At 46.3% G+C, this 15,000-nt stretch overlaps 1 protein-coding gene across 1 annotated transcript in view; it reads right to left on the bottom strand.

The window, feature by feature from the left end:
- Positions 1-15,000, bottom strand: part of LOC137416931 (uncharacterized) — a 24,903-nt gene that overhangs the window by 8,482 nt on the left and 1,421 nt on the right. The gene's annotated exons all lie outside the window — the stretch shown is intronic.

Raw genomic sequence — 15,000 nt, 5'->3', positions numbered from 1 at the left:
GATGTGCTCATTAACCGGATGAGGGATTCGCAGGTGATGGAGGAGAAGCGAAGAGGAAGAAGACCCGGTGTAAGTGGTGACCAATATGGTCGTGCGTATGATGCGCCAGGGGATTTAAGAAGCTTGGGGGTCGAGATGGACCCGGGTGTTCGTGAGAGGCCGTTGGTGAAGTGTGCGACAGGTCTGGTGTGCGAAAGAGGAGGTGTGCGAGAAAGTCCGACTCTGGGGTGTGTGAGGAAAAAGTGCGTGCCAAGGAGTGAGGGTGCTGGCGAGAATGAGTCGGTCGTAGTGCGTGTGCGAGGGAGCACATGGAAGCGCGGTGTGGTAAGTGTTACATAGGGTGTAACGGGAGAGTGTGCGCGAGAAAGGTGTGTAACGGACGGGTGCATGAGGAAAGAGTGCGCTGTCAAAGGCAACGAAGAATGCACGCCTGTGGTGAGTGTTACAGAGGGTGTAACGGGAGAGTGTGCGTGAGAAAAGTGTGTGACGGACAGGTGCATGAGGAAAGAGTGCGCTGTCAAGAGTAAGGGTGAGTGCGCAGTCAAGAATGGAGGTGAGAGTAGTGAGAGTGACAAGGAGAGTGAGCTGGTTGTGACAGGTGAGCGAGGATGTACACCTGGGATGGAAGGATGCACACCTGGAATGGTAGAGCGTGAGTGGGAATGCACGCTGGAGTTGGTGGTGAGGCACGTGGTTGGGTGTGCGAATGAGGGCACACCTGTGATTGTCACAGAGGAGGTGACCGAGGAGGGGGCGCGAAGTGGTGTGTTGGTGAGGTGTGCGACCAACGAATGTGTGCCAAAGTGTTCGGTGGTCAGGTGTGTGACCAAGGCTGTGAGTGGAATGAGGGTACCTGGGTGTGTAAGGAAAGGTACACGGAGCATGGGAACGGCTGGATGTGTGAGCAAGGAACGGGCTGCGGGGTGTAAGCATGCAGGTGAAGCATCGACGTTAGACGGGGTAGAGTTTAGAACGACTTATAGCCGAATCGGGCCCTCGGTGCGTGCTGGGCCTCGCTTTGAACGGCCGCGTCCGTGCTCCACTAGGCGGAGCGGGCAGCCCGATAGAAAGGGTCGTCATGGCGACCACTTTTTGTTGAGGCAGTCCGGCAGGTCGAGATCGGGACATTGGATGGCTCCACGCCGAGATGGTGCGTGGGATCTCGGCCCGGGTAAGCCCCCGTCCCTGCACCGAGTGCCGGACGCATCCAGCCGCTGGCACCAAACAACCCACATTCATTGCTCGGCTTTACGAAGCCGGGCTTTGGACAGGGATTGGCGCACCGAGAGGCATTAGTGAGTAGACTGGGTGATGAGGTTAGTGTTTTGGACCCAAAATTGGAGAAAAACAAAATTTGATGATTGGCAAGGGATTGGCAGTAGTGATCGGCAGATGATGGGTAGAGATTGGCAAATTTTTAATTTGTTGAAATTTGATGTGCGAAATTGGTAGTGAGCGATGGGCCCGGTGGGTAAGGGGGGCATCCCTGCCACCCTTCCCATGGGGGGGCAAAGGAGCACTAGATTATGGGGTGTATGGCAGTGAAAACTAGCCCGGGTGGGTTAGGTTATATTGTAGGGATCTAGAAGAGATTGATATTAGGTAACGTTAAGTTTAGTTAGTGACTGATACCTGTAGTGGGGACGCAGGTAGATTAGTATGGATGATAATGACGTGGGAGCGCAATAGTTTAAAGGGACGACTGGGAAGCGCAAGTTTCAGAAGGGAGTAGTTAGCTGAGATGATGCCGTCTGTGTGAGGATTGAACAGGTGTGATTGCACAGGTGTGCAACTGGACAGGTGTGTGGAGCAGTGTATGAGTAGTGAGTGTGTGGATCAGCGCGAATGCGCTTGGGGAGAGAAGGGTGCAGGTGGCACCAGGTGTGAGAGCACAGGTGTGCAAGTACAGGGGTGTGGAGAGAGTTGGAGTAAGTGGTACGGAGTGGTGTGCATGGTGCGAAGGTGTGGATGGGGGAAGAGTGGACCCCTTTCACGAGTACCCGGGGCGGGTAGTGTAAGTGTTAGGTAGAGGGTATAGGTAAATTGTGGTTGGATATTGGCATTTGTGGTGCGATTGCAGAATGGTGTTGTGGATGGGTGCATTAGTGTTGTGGAAATGGCTGGGCGTGTAGCCTGTTAGTGTGTGTAGTTGGTTGGGCACTCCACCACTGTGAGGATGTCGGCCAGGTGAGGCCGCAGGTGGGCTCTGAGAGCCGGTAGTTGTGAGTGGGTGCCTGAGGATCCCGGGTGTGGATCGGGCAGCCCCGTGCCAGAGAGGGCACCGAGTGGGGAGAGCGCCAGACGGCCTTCCCCAGGTAGTTAGGTTAGGGTAAGGAGCAGGTAAGCTCGGAGGCAACTGCAGTGGTGGAGGTGTGCAGGTGGGTAGACCCGCTGGGAGAGGTACACGCCACAGCCCAGAAATTGTGCGAGGGCACCGGGAGATGAATCGGGGGAGTGAGACCCCAAATTGAAAAGCACCACAGTTTGGCCAATGGGAATTGGTTTTTAGAACCCATAGGGTAAGAGGGCCAATGGTTTGGCCGGAGAAAGACCCCGGGTAATGTAAAGTTGTTAAAGTCATTTAGGAAATAGTTAGGATTGATGAACCTGTCGCACCATACGCAGCCACTTACCTGTGGTGATGATGATGACTCCACACCTGTGTTTTCTTTGTTTGTGTTGCAGAAATGAGAATTGCTGTGAGGATTTGTGAGATGCATCGCGACGTGGATGAGACATTGGGGTGATTCCATCTCTCCCTCCCTAGGAGGGACTGATGATGAATTGGTAATGGCAAATTATGATGTTGAGTTGGAGATGGCAAATTTTGATGAGAGTTGAAAATGGCAAATTTGATTGGTTAGGAGGGAGAGAAGACGAATTTGGTTTATGGGAGGAACGGGGAAGACGTGGATACAGTAAGGGGTAAGGGAGGGGCCATGTAGGTTACCTGGTGGGGGGGGGGGGGGCATACGGTAGGAACGTACCTGTCTCACCTGGTTCCCATGTGCCCCCAGTGTGCATCATCTTGTATTGCGTGCACTTTTGCGCCCTTACCACCTTACTCACTTGTCTGCTTCTTTTGTCTCCCACCTCCGAGGATCTGGCTTTGGGGTAGAGAGAGAGGAGAGAGAGGTGCTGGCTTCGCAGTTGTGGGCCTGCACTTTTTTTTTTTTTTTTTTTTTTTTTTGCACCCTCCTCACAACAGCTCACTCTCCCCTTCCCACCCCACTCTTCCCCCTTCACTCTCCCTGCCTCCCTTTCTCTCCCCCCCCCCCCCCCCCCAGCATCGTACCTTCGCCTCCCACCCCTCCTCTTTCTCTTCTCTTTCTCTTCTCCCTCTCTATCTCTCTCCCTCCCCCACGCCCCTCCTCGCGAAGTGTTTCGTGGCGTTTGGTGAGGCGTCACTTTCCTCCGCCCCCTCCCCCAGCTCCCCACCCCACCTCGTCCACTCCCTCCTTGTCCCCTCCCTCCTCTCCCTCTCCCCCTGTCTTTATTTATATTCCAGTCAGTGAAGTGACAGGTAGTTTTGGAGTTATGGAGGAAGGTCTTTAAAGGTCCACAGATACAGAGAATCATGTTTGGTTTAATGAATAGAAATGGCTTCACTTCGAGTCTTAATGAATAAATATCTTGGAAGGAAGATATTGTTTTTTGGTGTCATTTTACACTTGATTCCCCCCCCCCCCCCCCCCCAATAAAACGGCAGTTTGATGAGGTCATCTATCACGTGACCCGCCACGTCATCTCGAGGATACTTTTGCTGTGGGAGTCGTGTTTACGTGCATCCGACAAACGCTCTGAACTATGAAAAAGTACTCAGAAAGCCAGCTGCACGCATTGTTCCTGGTTATAGCAACACAACGAGAGATGATGGTGTGAGCCCATGTTTTCCCAAAATATCCAGCTGTAAGGAAAATATGGAGAGCCAAGGTGAAAATGACCAGAGGAAAGTGCCCTGGCGCCATGGTCCAACTGCTTCAAGCTACAATAGCAGCGCCCATTTTGAAGATTATTGATACGACACCGGCCTGTATTCCCAGATTGGAATGCGGAAATTGAAACGAGTAACATCCCAAGCGATCCCGTGCGTGTATGTCCAAGCATTATACGGAGTGGTACAGGAGGTGGGGGTGTATGTCCAAGCAGTACACAGAGTGTTACAGGGGGTGGGGGTGTATGTCCAAGCATTATACGGAGTGGTACAGGGGGTGGGGGTGTATGTCCAAGCAGTACACAGAGTGTTACAGGGGGTGGGGGTGTATGTCCAAGCATTATACGGAGTGGTACAGGGGGTGGGGGTGTATGTCCAAGCATTATACGGAATGGTACAGGGGGTGGGGGTGTATGTCCAAGCAGTACACAGAGTGTTACAGAGGGTGGGGGTGTATGTCCAAGCATTATACGGAGTGGTACAGGGGGTGGGGGTGTATGTCCAAGCAGTACACAGAGTGTTACAGAGGGTGGGGGTGTATGTCCAAGCATTATACGGAGTGGTACAGGGGGTGGGGGTGTATGTCCAAGCAGTACACAGAGTGTTACAGGGGGTGGGGGTGTATGTCCAAGCATTATACGGAGTGGTACAGGGGGTGGGGGTGTATGTCCAAGCATTATACGGAGTGGTACAGGGGGTGGGGGTGTATGTCCAAGCATTATACGGAGTGTTACAGGGGGTGGGGGTGTATGTCCAAGCATTATACGGAGTGGTACAGGGGGTGGGGGTGTATGTCCAAGCATTATACGGAGTGGTACAGGGGGTAGGGGTGTATGTCCAAGCATTATACGGAGTGTTACAGGGGGTGGGGGTGTATGTCCAAGCATTATACGGAGTGTTACAGGGGTGGGGGTACATGTCCAAGCATTATACGGAGTGTTACAGGGGTGGGGGTGCATGTCCAAGCATTACACAGAGTGTTAGGAGGTGGGGGTGTATGTTCAAGCATTATAAGGGGTGTTACAGGGGTGGGGGTGTATGTCCAAGCATTATACGGAGTGTTACAGGGGTGGGGGTGTATGTCCAAGCATTATATGGAGTGTTACACGGGTGGAAGTGTATGTCCAAGCATTATACGGTGTGTTACAGGTGTGGGGGTGCATGTCCAAGCATTATACGGAGTGTTTCAGGGGTTGGGTTGTATGTCCAAGCATTATACGGAGTGTTACAGGGGTGGCGGTGTATGTCCAAGCATTATATGGAGTGTTACAGGGGTGGGGGTGTATGATCAAGCATTATACGGAGTGTTACAGGGGTGGGGGTATATGTCCAAGCATTCTAAGGAGTGTTACAGGGGCGGGGGTGCGTGTCCAAGCAGTATACAGAGTGTTACAGGGGTGGAAGTGTATGTCCAAGCATTATACGGAGTGTTACAGGGGTGGGGGTATATGTCCAAGCATTCTAAGGAGTGTTACAGGGGCGGGGGTGTGTGTCCAAGCAGTATACAGAGTGTTACAGGGGTGGAAGTGTATGTCCAAGCATTATTCGGAGTGTTACAGGGGTGGGGGTGTATGTCCAAGCATTATATTGAGTGTTACACGGGTGGAAGTGTATGTCCAAGCATTATACGGAGTGTTACAGGGGTTGGGGTGTATGTCCAAGCATTATACGGAGTGTTACAGGGGTGGGGGTGTATGTCCAAGCATTATATGGAGTGTTACAGGGGTGGAGGTGTATGTCCAAGCATTACACAGTGTTACAGGGGTGGGGGTGTATGTCCAAGCATTATATGGAGTGTTACAGGGGTGGGGGTGTATGTCCAAGCATTACACAGTGTTACAGGGGTGGGGGTGTATGTCCAAGCATTACACAGTGTTACAGGGGTGGGGGTGTATGTCCAAGCATTATATGGAGTGTTACAGGGGTGGAAGTGTATGTCCAAGCATTACACAGTGTTACAGGGGTGGGGGTGTATGTCCAAGCATTATATGGAGTGTTACAGGGGTGGGGTATATGTTACAGGGGTGGGGGTGTATGTGTTACAGGGGTGGGGGTGTATGTCCAAGCATTATATGGAGTGTTACAGGGGTGGAAGTGTATGTCCAAGCATTACACAGTGTTACAGGGGTGGGGGTGTATGTCCAAGCATTATAGAGAGTGTTACAGGGGTGGGGTATATGTTACAGGGGTGGGGGTGTATGTGTTACAGGGGTGGGGGTGTATGTCCAAGCATTATATTATATGGAGTGTTACAGGGGTGGAAGTGTATGTCCAAGCATTACACAGTGTTACAGGGGTGGGGGTGTATGTCCAAGCATTATAGAGAGTGTTACAGGGGTGGGGTATATGTTACAGGGGTGGGGGTGTATGTGTTACAGGGGTGGGGGTGTATGTCCAAGCATTGTAGAGAGTGTTACAGGGGTGGGGTATATGTTACAGGGGTGGGGGTGTATGTGTTACAGGGGTGGGGGTGTATGTCCAAGCATTATATTATATGGAGTGTTACAGGGGTGGAAGTGTATGTCCAAGCATTACACAGTGTTACAGGGGTGGGGGTGTATGTCCAAGCATTATAGAGAGTGTTACAGGGGTGGGGTATATGTTACAGGGGTGGGGGTGTATGTGTTACAGGGGTGGGGGTGTATGTCCAAGCATTGTAGAGAGTGTTACAGGGGTGGGGGTATATGTCCAAGCATTATACGGAGTGTTACAGGTTGGAAAGGGTGGAAATGCGAATGGTTCGGTGGATGTGCGGAGTATCGTTGAGAGAGAGGAAGCCAAATGATGAATTGCGAAAAATGATGGGAATAGAGCCTGTGATTGATGCTGTGAAGAGAAACAGGTTGAGATGGTTCGGTCATGTGTTGAGGAAGGATGAAAGTGACTGGTTGAGAAGAGTGATGGAAATGAATGTAGAAGGAAGTCGAGGACGGGGAAAACCGAGAAAGACTTGGCTAAAGATGGTGGAAGAAGAAATGCGGGTAAGGGGGTTAACAGGGAGAGATGCAGAAAATAGGGCAAAATGGAGAAGATTGTCATGGGGACCGCAAGGCTAACCCCCGCTCTAGCAGGGAAAATGGCCTTAAAATGCATGTTGTTGTTGTTGTTGTTGTATATTCAATAAATTAATGATATCGGCATCAATGTATATTTATGCAAATACGTTTAGTACTGTTTCCCCGGAGGTATGCTCTCTACCGAGTGCCCGTTGGAGTTACTACAACAATTACAGTGAAGTGTTAAATCAAAATACCACTAAACTCTACATTTACCACGTTGTAGCTCGTTGCTTTACTACCCGACCATTTGTTATTGCCGAGTCTTTCTTCGACGTCATCCCGATTGTGAACACCAGGTATTTCATGAGCAACGTCATTTCCAATTTCCACCTCAGGTTCATACATGTACCACCTGGCAACACCTTCTGCATAATGATTTTGACTACCGTCGTAATCAGAAGATTCGTGATCAGAAAAATCTTCATCAAATGCACTTTCTGAAGAGTCTGAAGCGAGTTGTGCGGCCATTACCCATTGTGGGCAGAGACAGCCTTTTCCTCGATTACGTCACGCAGATGACGTCATGACTATCACGGTTTTCTGGAATTTTTAGGGGTGGTACCTGTCGGGTTTGCTTTTTAAACTGACAAAATACTGTACTTCAAAAAGTTTACAATTAAGTACCACATTTAGTTCTTTGTTAATTGCTTAAAAGTCAATATAATGACTTTTTTTTTAAACATAGAGGGGCAATACCCGTGGCGCCCACCTGGTAGAATAAACAGTAAACTGCACCGACTAAGGGTATTTTAAACCAATTTCAATGGTTGCTAGAAGATAGGGCAGCATGTAGAAACATACTATCATAATCATGACTTTAAACAAAGAAAAAAATACCTATTTTGGTAGTTTCCAAAAAAAATACCTATTTTGGTAGTTTCCCCCAAAAATACCTATTTTGGTAGTTTCCAAAAAAATACCTATTTTGGTAGTTTCCCCAAAAAATACCTATTTTGGTATATTACAAAAAAAATAAACAAACAAACACAAAAATACCTATTTTGGTAGTTTCCAAAAAAATACCTATTTTGGTATATTACAAAAAAAATAAAAACAAACAAACAAAAATACCTATTTTGGTAGTTTCCCCAAAAAATACCTATTTTGGTATATTACAAAAAAAATAAACAAACAAACAAAAATACCTATTTTGGTAGTTTCCCCAAAAAATACCTATTTTGGTATATTACCAAAAAAAGAAACAAACAAACAAAAATACCTATTTTGGTAGTTTCCCCAAAAAATACCTATTTTGGTATATTACAAAAAAAATAAACAAGCAAACAAACAAAAATACCTATTTTGGTAGTTTCCAAAAAAAAAAACTATTTTGGTATTTTACAAAAAAAATAAACAAACAAACGAAAAAAATACCTATTTTGGTAGTTTCCAAAAAAACATACCTATTTTGGTATATTACCAAAAAAAACTGGAACGCCACTCAGTAGAGCGCATACTCCCGCCGTGGGTCAAGTTGGAATAGTACGATTTCACAAAAGTTTGAGGGAGTAGTTCAGCGACAACACAAGACAAGACAACACAAGACAGACACTGCACAGATATATATATATATATATATATATATATATATATATATATATATATATATATATATATATATATATATATATATATATAAAAAGATAATGTTAAAAAAAAAACAAGGCAATTTCACTTACATTTTCGGATTCAGCGTTCAATTCTATATAGGTGAGTGTATTTTGAGGCACGTGTGACTTCAAATAAAATTGTGAGCCAGGAAAAACGTTCGTTTCATTCCTTAGGGATACAACATGTAAAACTGGCCCAAACGTCAAAACAAAACTCGCTCATTTTAAATCGTGCAAGCCAATTCGACCACTCATTCTTCTGGGAAGAATCCCGTGCACATGCTTGTCACACTTATAAGTCACCTAAGTCTTTATAAGTTCATCAAATACTGACACCGCAATTGACATTCGCTGAGGTAAATATTGATATCTCTTCTGAGGTAAAAAAAAAAACCCCAAAAAAACAAAAAAAACTGTTTTAAAGCATTATACGTATCAACCGATACATTTTATGAAACGGGGAAACCGAATACACACTTTGATGGTTTTAAAATGACAGAATATGTCTTTATTAGAAAGAAAAAAAAATGAACATTGAAGACGACGCTGCTAAAAAATATACACCGCTCTAACGCATAACCACGAGTTTAAACTATATTTACAACAAATATGAAAACTATTTTCATATCACAATGTTAAATATAGAATATATAGAAGATAATGTTAAAAACAAATGAGCCCTATCTTCCAATGGTAAAAAAATCCTTCAAAAAATTCCTGGATCCAGAATAATATCCTGAGCTTCACCAAAAACTAATCAATTGTTCCTTATCCCAAGGGCAATCATCCCACCAACTTTCATCCAAATCCGTTCAGAACTTTTCCAGATATCTTGTTCACAAACACACGAAAAAACACGCGCACGCACACACACACACACACACACACACACACACACACACACACACACACACACACACACACACACACACACACACACACACACACACACACACACACACACACACACACACACACAATCGAATGCATTACTCCGTAGTGGGAGTAATAAACAAACAAACAACTCGAACGGCACTCAGTAGAGCGCATACTCCCGCCGTGGGTCAAGTTGGAATAGTACGTTTTGTTTAACATCCCCTCTCCCCAAAACAATAAATGAAAAAGAAAGTAAGCCCTAACTGTCAGATAATTAATTTTGATATACTAGGGCATTGCCCGTACTATATCTATATCTAAAATTATATCCCCCCCCCCTCTATTTACATGAAATGGTTTGGTCCAAAGCGAACGGCTTGCGAGTACGGTGACAATCCCCCCCCCTCTATTTACATGCAATGGTTTGGTCCAAAGCGAACGGCTTCCGGAGTTTGGTAAAGAAATCGCCATCGCGTGCACAAACGCGCAGGAAAGCGAATGAATCGCAAATTCGGTTTTATTAGTTTTAAAACATAGTTTAACGCCAACATAGTTTGCAAACGTGAAATAAATGAATACGCTCTCAAATGTGCCATCCGAGGCAGAGTGTGTCCTCCACGTTCGGCACACGCGATCGTTCGCTGCTCTCTGATTGGTTGAATCGTTTTTTGGACATAGCTCGGTAAGTAATTGTCCGATTAATATGAAACCTTGAAAAGGCACATCCTCGGGTCCCCAGCAATATACCTGGCAAGTTAAAAGTATATCGGACCCGTGGTTGTCGAGAAACAGCGGTCACAGACAAACAGACGTACAAACGTACAGAGATTACTGGAATTATAGATAGACTAGGGCATTGCCCGTACGTGGGTGCCCGTTCCTTGCCAAAAAAAAAAAAAAACGCTACCCGTACGCTCTACCCCGCCCGTACGCCCGTAAACAAAAAAAACAACGCTCTTCGCTTCCGCCCTTCGCTCTGACTGAATTGGGAGAAATAATGCGCATAAGAAATCGAATTACGTACCGTAATGGCGGTCAGCTCGTAACGCGCTCAGCTCCGCTCGTCTCACATCGGCCACGCCTACGCAACAAAGCGTTCTGTGATTGGCTGCCGGAAATGAAGTCGTCACTGTCCGGAAGTTCGCAAATCGCAGTTACGATGAATCGTTTTAATTTAATCGCAGTTTGAATTCGTTTTAAAACATAGTTTAACGGCAACATAGTTTTCCAACGTGAAATAAATGAATACGCTGTCAAATGTGCCGTCCGAGGCAGAGTCTGATCGCCACGTTCGGCACACGTGATAGCTCGCTGCTCTCTGATTGGTTGAAGCGTTTTTTGGACATAGCTCGGTAAGTACTTGTCCGATTAATTTAAAACCTTGAAAAGGCACATCCTCGGGTCCCCAGCAATATACCTGGCAAGTTTAAAGTATATCGGACCCGTGGTTGTCGAGAAACAGCGGTCACAGACACACAGACACACAGACACACAGACACACAGAGATTGCTGGAATTATAGATAGATGTCGGAGTTAGAGGATAAAAACATCATTTAAGAATAAGAATAAAAGCTTTAATGCAGTAAAACAGAAAAAACAAGTGTTACGCCTCGGTCCACCGTCGGTGAAGTGATGTGATTGACAAAGTGGAAGACGCAAGGCGGCCATCTTGGATTTTGGCGTGGCGACCCAATTTTCAATAGCGTTCTTCCTTATGCCGAGATACACCCACACACCAGATTAGAAGTTGGTACTTCGCTTATTTTTCAAGATATTCAGGTTACAAAGTTCAGACATACATGGCATCAGACATACATGGCGGCGGCCATCTTGGATTTTGCCGTGGGTTGCATCCACACACCAAATTCGAATGCGGTCCTTCGCTTACGCATGCACGCACGCCTGCACGCACGCCCGCATGCACGCACGGACGGACGGACGGAGGGGAAAGCCATAGTCCCCCTTTCGCTCCGCTGTGCGACGGGGGACAAAAAATTCCCCCAAAAAAATTCCTGGATCTGGAATAATATCCTGAGCTTCACCAAAAAATAATCAATTCTTCCTTATCCCAAGGGCAATCATCCCACAAACTTTCATCCAAATCCGTTCAGAACTTTTCCAGATATCTTGTTCACGAACCACACACACACACACACACACACACACACACACACACACACACACACACACACACACACACACACACACACACACACACACACACACACTCGATGCATTACTCCTGGCGGGAGTACAAATACCTATTTTATGGGGCGGACTGACAGATGGACAATGCGGACATCGCATAAGCTCCCCTGAACTTCGTTTCAGGTGAGCCAACTAGAGCGGCACTCTTCGACGTTGCGATGTCGACATATGTGCCTCTGTCCACATTATTACATCATTATACATACTTGTAGCAAGTTTCATTTAAATCCATGTGTTTTCCTACCTCTCCCACCCCCCACCCCTTCCCACGCCTCCCTCCCCCCAAGCCCTCTACCTCCCACAGATCTCCCGATGTCCCTGCTCCCAAATGTTGTACTTGTGTGCTTCCCCCTCTCCCCATCTTGTCTCCCGCTCCCTTTATTTCATCTTATATGTCCGTTTGTTTTGTTTTTTTGTTTTTTGTTTTTGTCATTCATTTTTATTCATTAATGTTAGCTCTTACACGAGCCTCGATCTTGTATCCAAAATATATATATATATATCCCTTCAGCTGTGCTCAAGTAACACAGTTTTACCTGATATGACCTCTGACCTTTGGCATTTTATGCTGAAATCTAACCAGTTCATCATTGTATGTACTGTACTTATACCAAGTTTGGTTAGAATCCCATTACTGGTTCACAAGTTAGTTAGCACGGCAACAGAACTTTTACCGAATGTAACCTTTGACCTCTTGACCCCATAGTCTAATTTCATATTTGCATCATTATACATACTTGTACAAAGTTTGACTTGGTTCCCTCCAGTCGTTCTCAAGTTACTGCGGTAACGAAAAGCTATTGCAGACTCTGACCTTTGACCTCTTGATGCCAAAATCTCATCAGTTCTAATCTAAAATCGAATCAAAAATGTTGTGGTCCCCTTTCGGCCAACCACTCACGCAAATTAAATCGATCCTGTCTAAGTACGCTTGCTCATGCCGCATCGCACGCTCAGCGAATGTGATTTGGAGTGCCCTAGCAAAGGGGTTGAATACTTATTGACTCAAGACATTTCAGCTTTTCATTTTTAATTATTTTATAAAAGTTTCTAAAAAAAACCAAAAAAAAACACTTTGACATAATGGGGCGCCATGTGTAGACCGGTGACAAAAAAAACAAAAAACTTAATTTAATCCATTTTAAATTCAGGCTGTAACAAGAAAATGTGAAAAAAGTCAAGGGGTGTGAATACCACTCTGTCAAAGCGCCTTTGGGCTTCTGGAAAAGCGCTATACAAAATAAATGTATTATTATTATTATTATTATTTGTGTATGCATCCGCAACGCTGGCAGAAGGGTTTTGAAGCCATGGTACGGTGTTCGGTACGGTGTTCGATACGGTTAGTACGGTGTTCGATACGGTTAGTACGGTGTTCGATACGGTTAGTACGGTGTTCGATACGGTTAGTACGGTGTTCGATACGGTTAGTACGGTGTTCGATACGGTTAGTACGGTGTTCGATACGGTTAGTACGGTGTTCGATACGGTTAGTACGGTGTTCGATACGGTTAGTACGGTGTTCGATACGGTGTTCGATACGGTTAGTACGGTGTTCGATACGGTGTTCGATACGGTTAGTACGGTGTTCGATACGGTTAGTACGGTGTTCGATACGGTTAGTACGGTGATCGACGGAACCCAGACTCTGCGGGATATTTTCAAAGAATTTGCAAATGGGGAGTTCGACCAGGGATCGCCCATCGACGACAACGACCAGACAACTCAGGTCAGTAGTGCAAGTCCGCATATATCTAGTACTGAAGTTCGGATGTCTGTAGAACTGATGGAGAAAGGAGCAACCGGGCAGGGAGGGTCTACGGGGGGGGGGGGGGTGGTGTCCGTCCATCAGTCCGTCGGTCAGTCCGTAAACACTTGCAACTTCTTCGAAACCGCTGATGGGATTGCGACTAAATTTGGCACAAATGATATTTGTTGTGTTGTAACTAAAGTTTGTTGATGGCATTAAAAATATATATATCGGGGTCTAAGGGGGTTTACCGGGTTCAAAGTGGATCCAGGTTTTTTGACTCCCCCCCCCCCCCCCCCCCAACCCCAAAATAGCACTTAGCTTTTTCCTCTGAAACTACACACACGATTTTGATGAAACGTCACCACAACCTTCACCACCCATGCGGTACTAAAGTTTGTTCACGGCATTCAAAAAATCTGCCCCTTTCGGGGTCTACAGGTGGGGGGGTCAAAGTGTGCCCAGCATTGACCCCCCCCTCCCCCCCAAATAGGTATTTGCTTTTTACGCTGAAACTACACACACAATTTCGGTGAAACTTGACCACAAACTTCATCACCTGCGATGTACCAAAGTTTGTTCACGGCACTAAGAAAATCAAAGTCTAAGGGGGTCTACGGGGGTTGGGGGGGTTGGGTAAAGTGGGTCCAGGTTTGACCCCCCAAAGTAGGTATTTCCTTTCTTTTCTGAAACTATACACGCAATTTCCATGAAACTTCACCACAACCTTAATCACCCGTGAAGTACCAATTTTTGTTCAAGGCAATAGAAAAATTGGGGTCTGAGGAGGTATATGGGGTTGGGGGAGGGAGGGGGGGGTTGCCCCCAAAATAGGTATTTTTTTGTTTTGTTTGTTTAAAGTCTATAATTACGTTAGTATAATTCTACATGATGCTGCTCTTTCTTCTGGCAACCATTGAAAGTGGTCTAAAATATCTTCAGTCAGTGCAGTATACCATTTATTCCACCAGGTGAGCGCCAGGGGTATAGGCCCTATGTTTATATATACTAGGACGTGCCCGTACGTGGGTGCCCGTTCCTTGCCCAAAAAAAAAAAAAAATGTCTTCGCCCATGCATGCATGGGCGTGCCCATGGGCCCATGGGCGTGCCCGTAAGTGCGTGATGTGACCGTACAATGAATGTATCGTCCCGACGCCGCAGCTCGGATGGCGCTGCAGTTAATCGGGCCTGTATCGGCAGAGTTATTATAAACGTGTACTACAATCGATCGTACCTTACAACAATCAACACAGATTGCAACGTCAAATAAATGAATACGCTCTCAAATGTGCCGTCCGAGGCAGCGTCTGCTCGCCACGTTCAGCATCAGTACGTCGTCACTATGACTATCCGTAAGTCCGGAAGTGACGTCCTCATTTGACTGTCCGGAAGGTCGCATATCGCAGTTACGATGAATCGCAAATTAGTTTTAATTAGTTTTAAAACATAGTTTAACGCCAACATAGTTTGCCAACGTGAAATAAATGAATACACTCTCAAATGTGCCGTCCGAGGCAGAGTCTGTTCGCCACGTTCGGCACACGTGATAGCTCGCTGCTCT

This window comes from Myxine glutinosa, chromosome 1 (genome assembly GCF_964187855.1).
Source record: "Myxine glutinosa chromosome 1, kmMyxGlut1.1, whole genome shotgun sequence".
Lineage (NCBI taxonomy): Eukaryota > Metazoa > Chordata > Myxini > Myxiniformes > Myxinidae > Myxine > Myxine glutinosa.
This window is presented reverse-complemented; position numbering and strand designations above follow the sequence as displayed.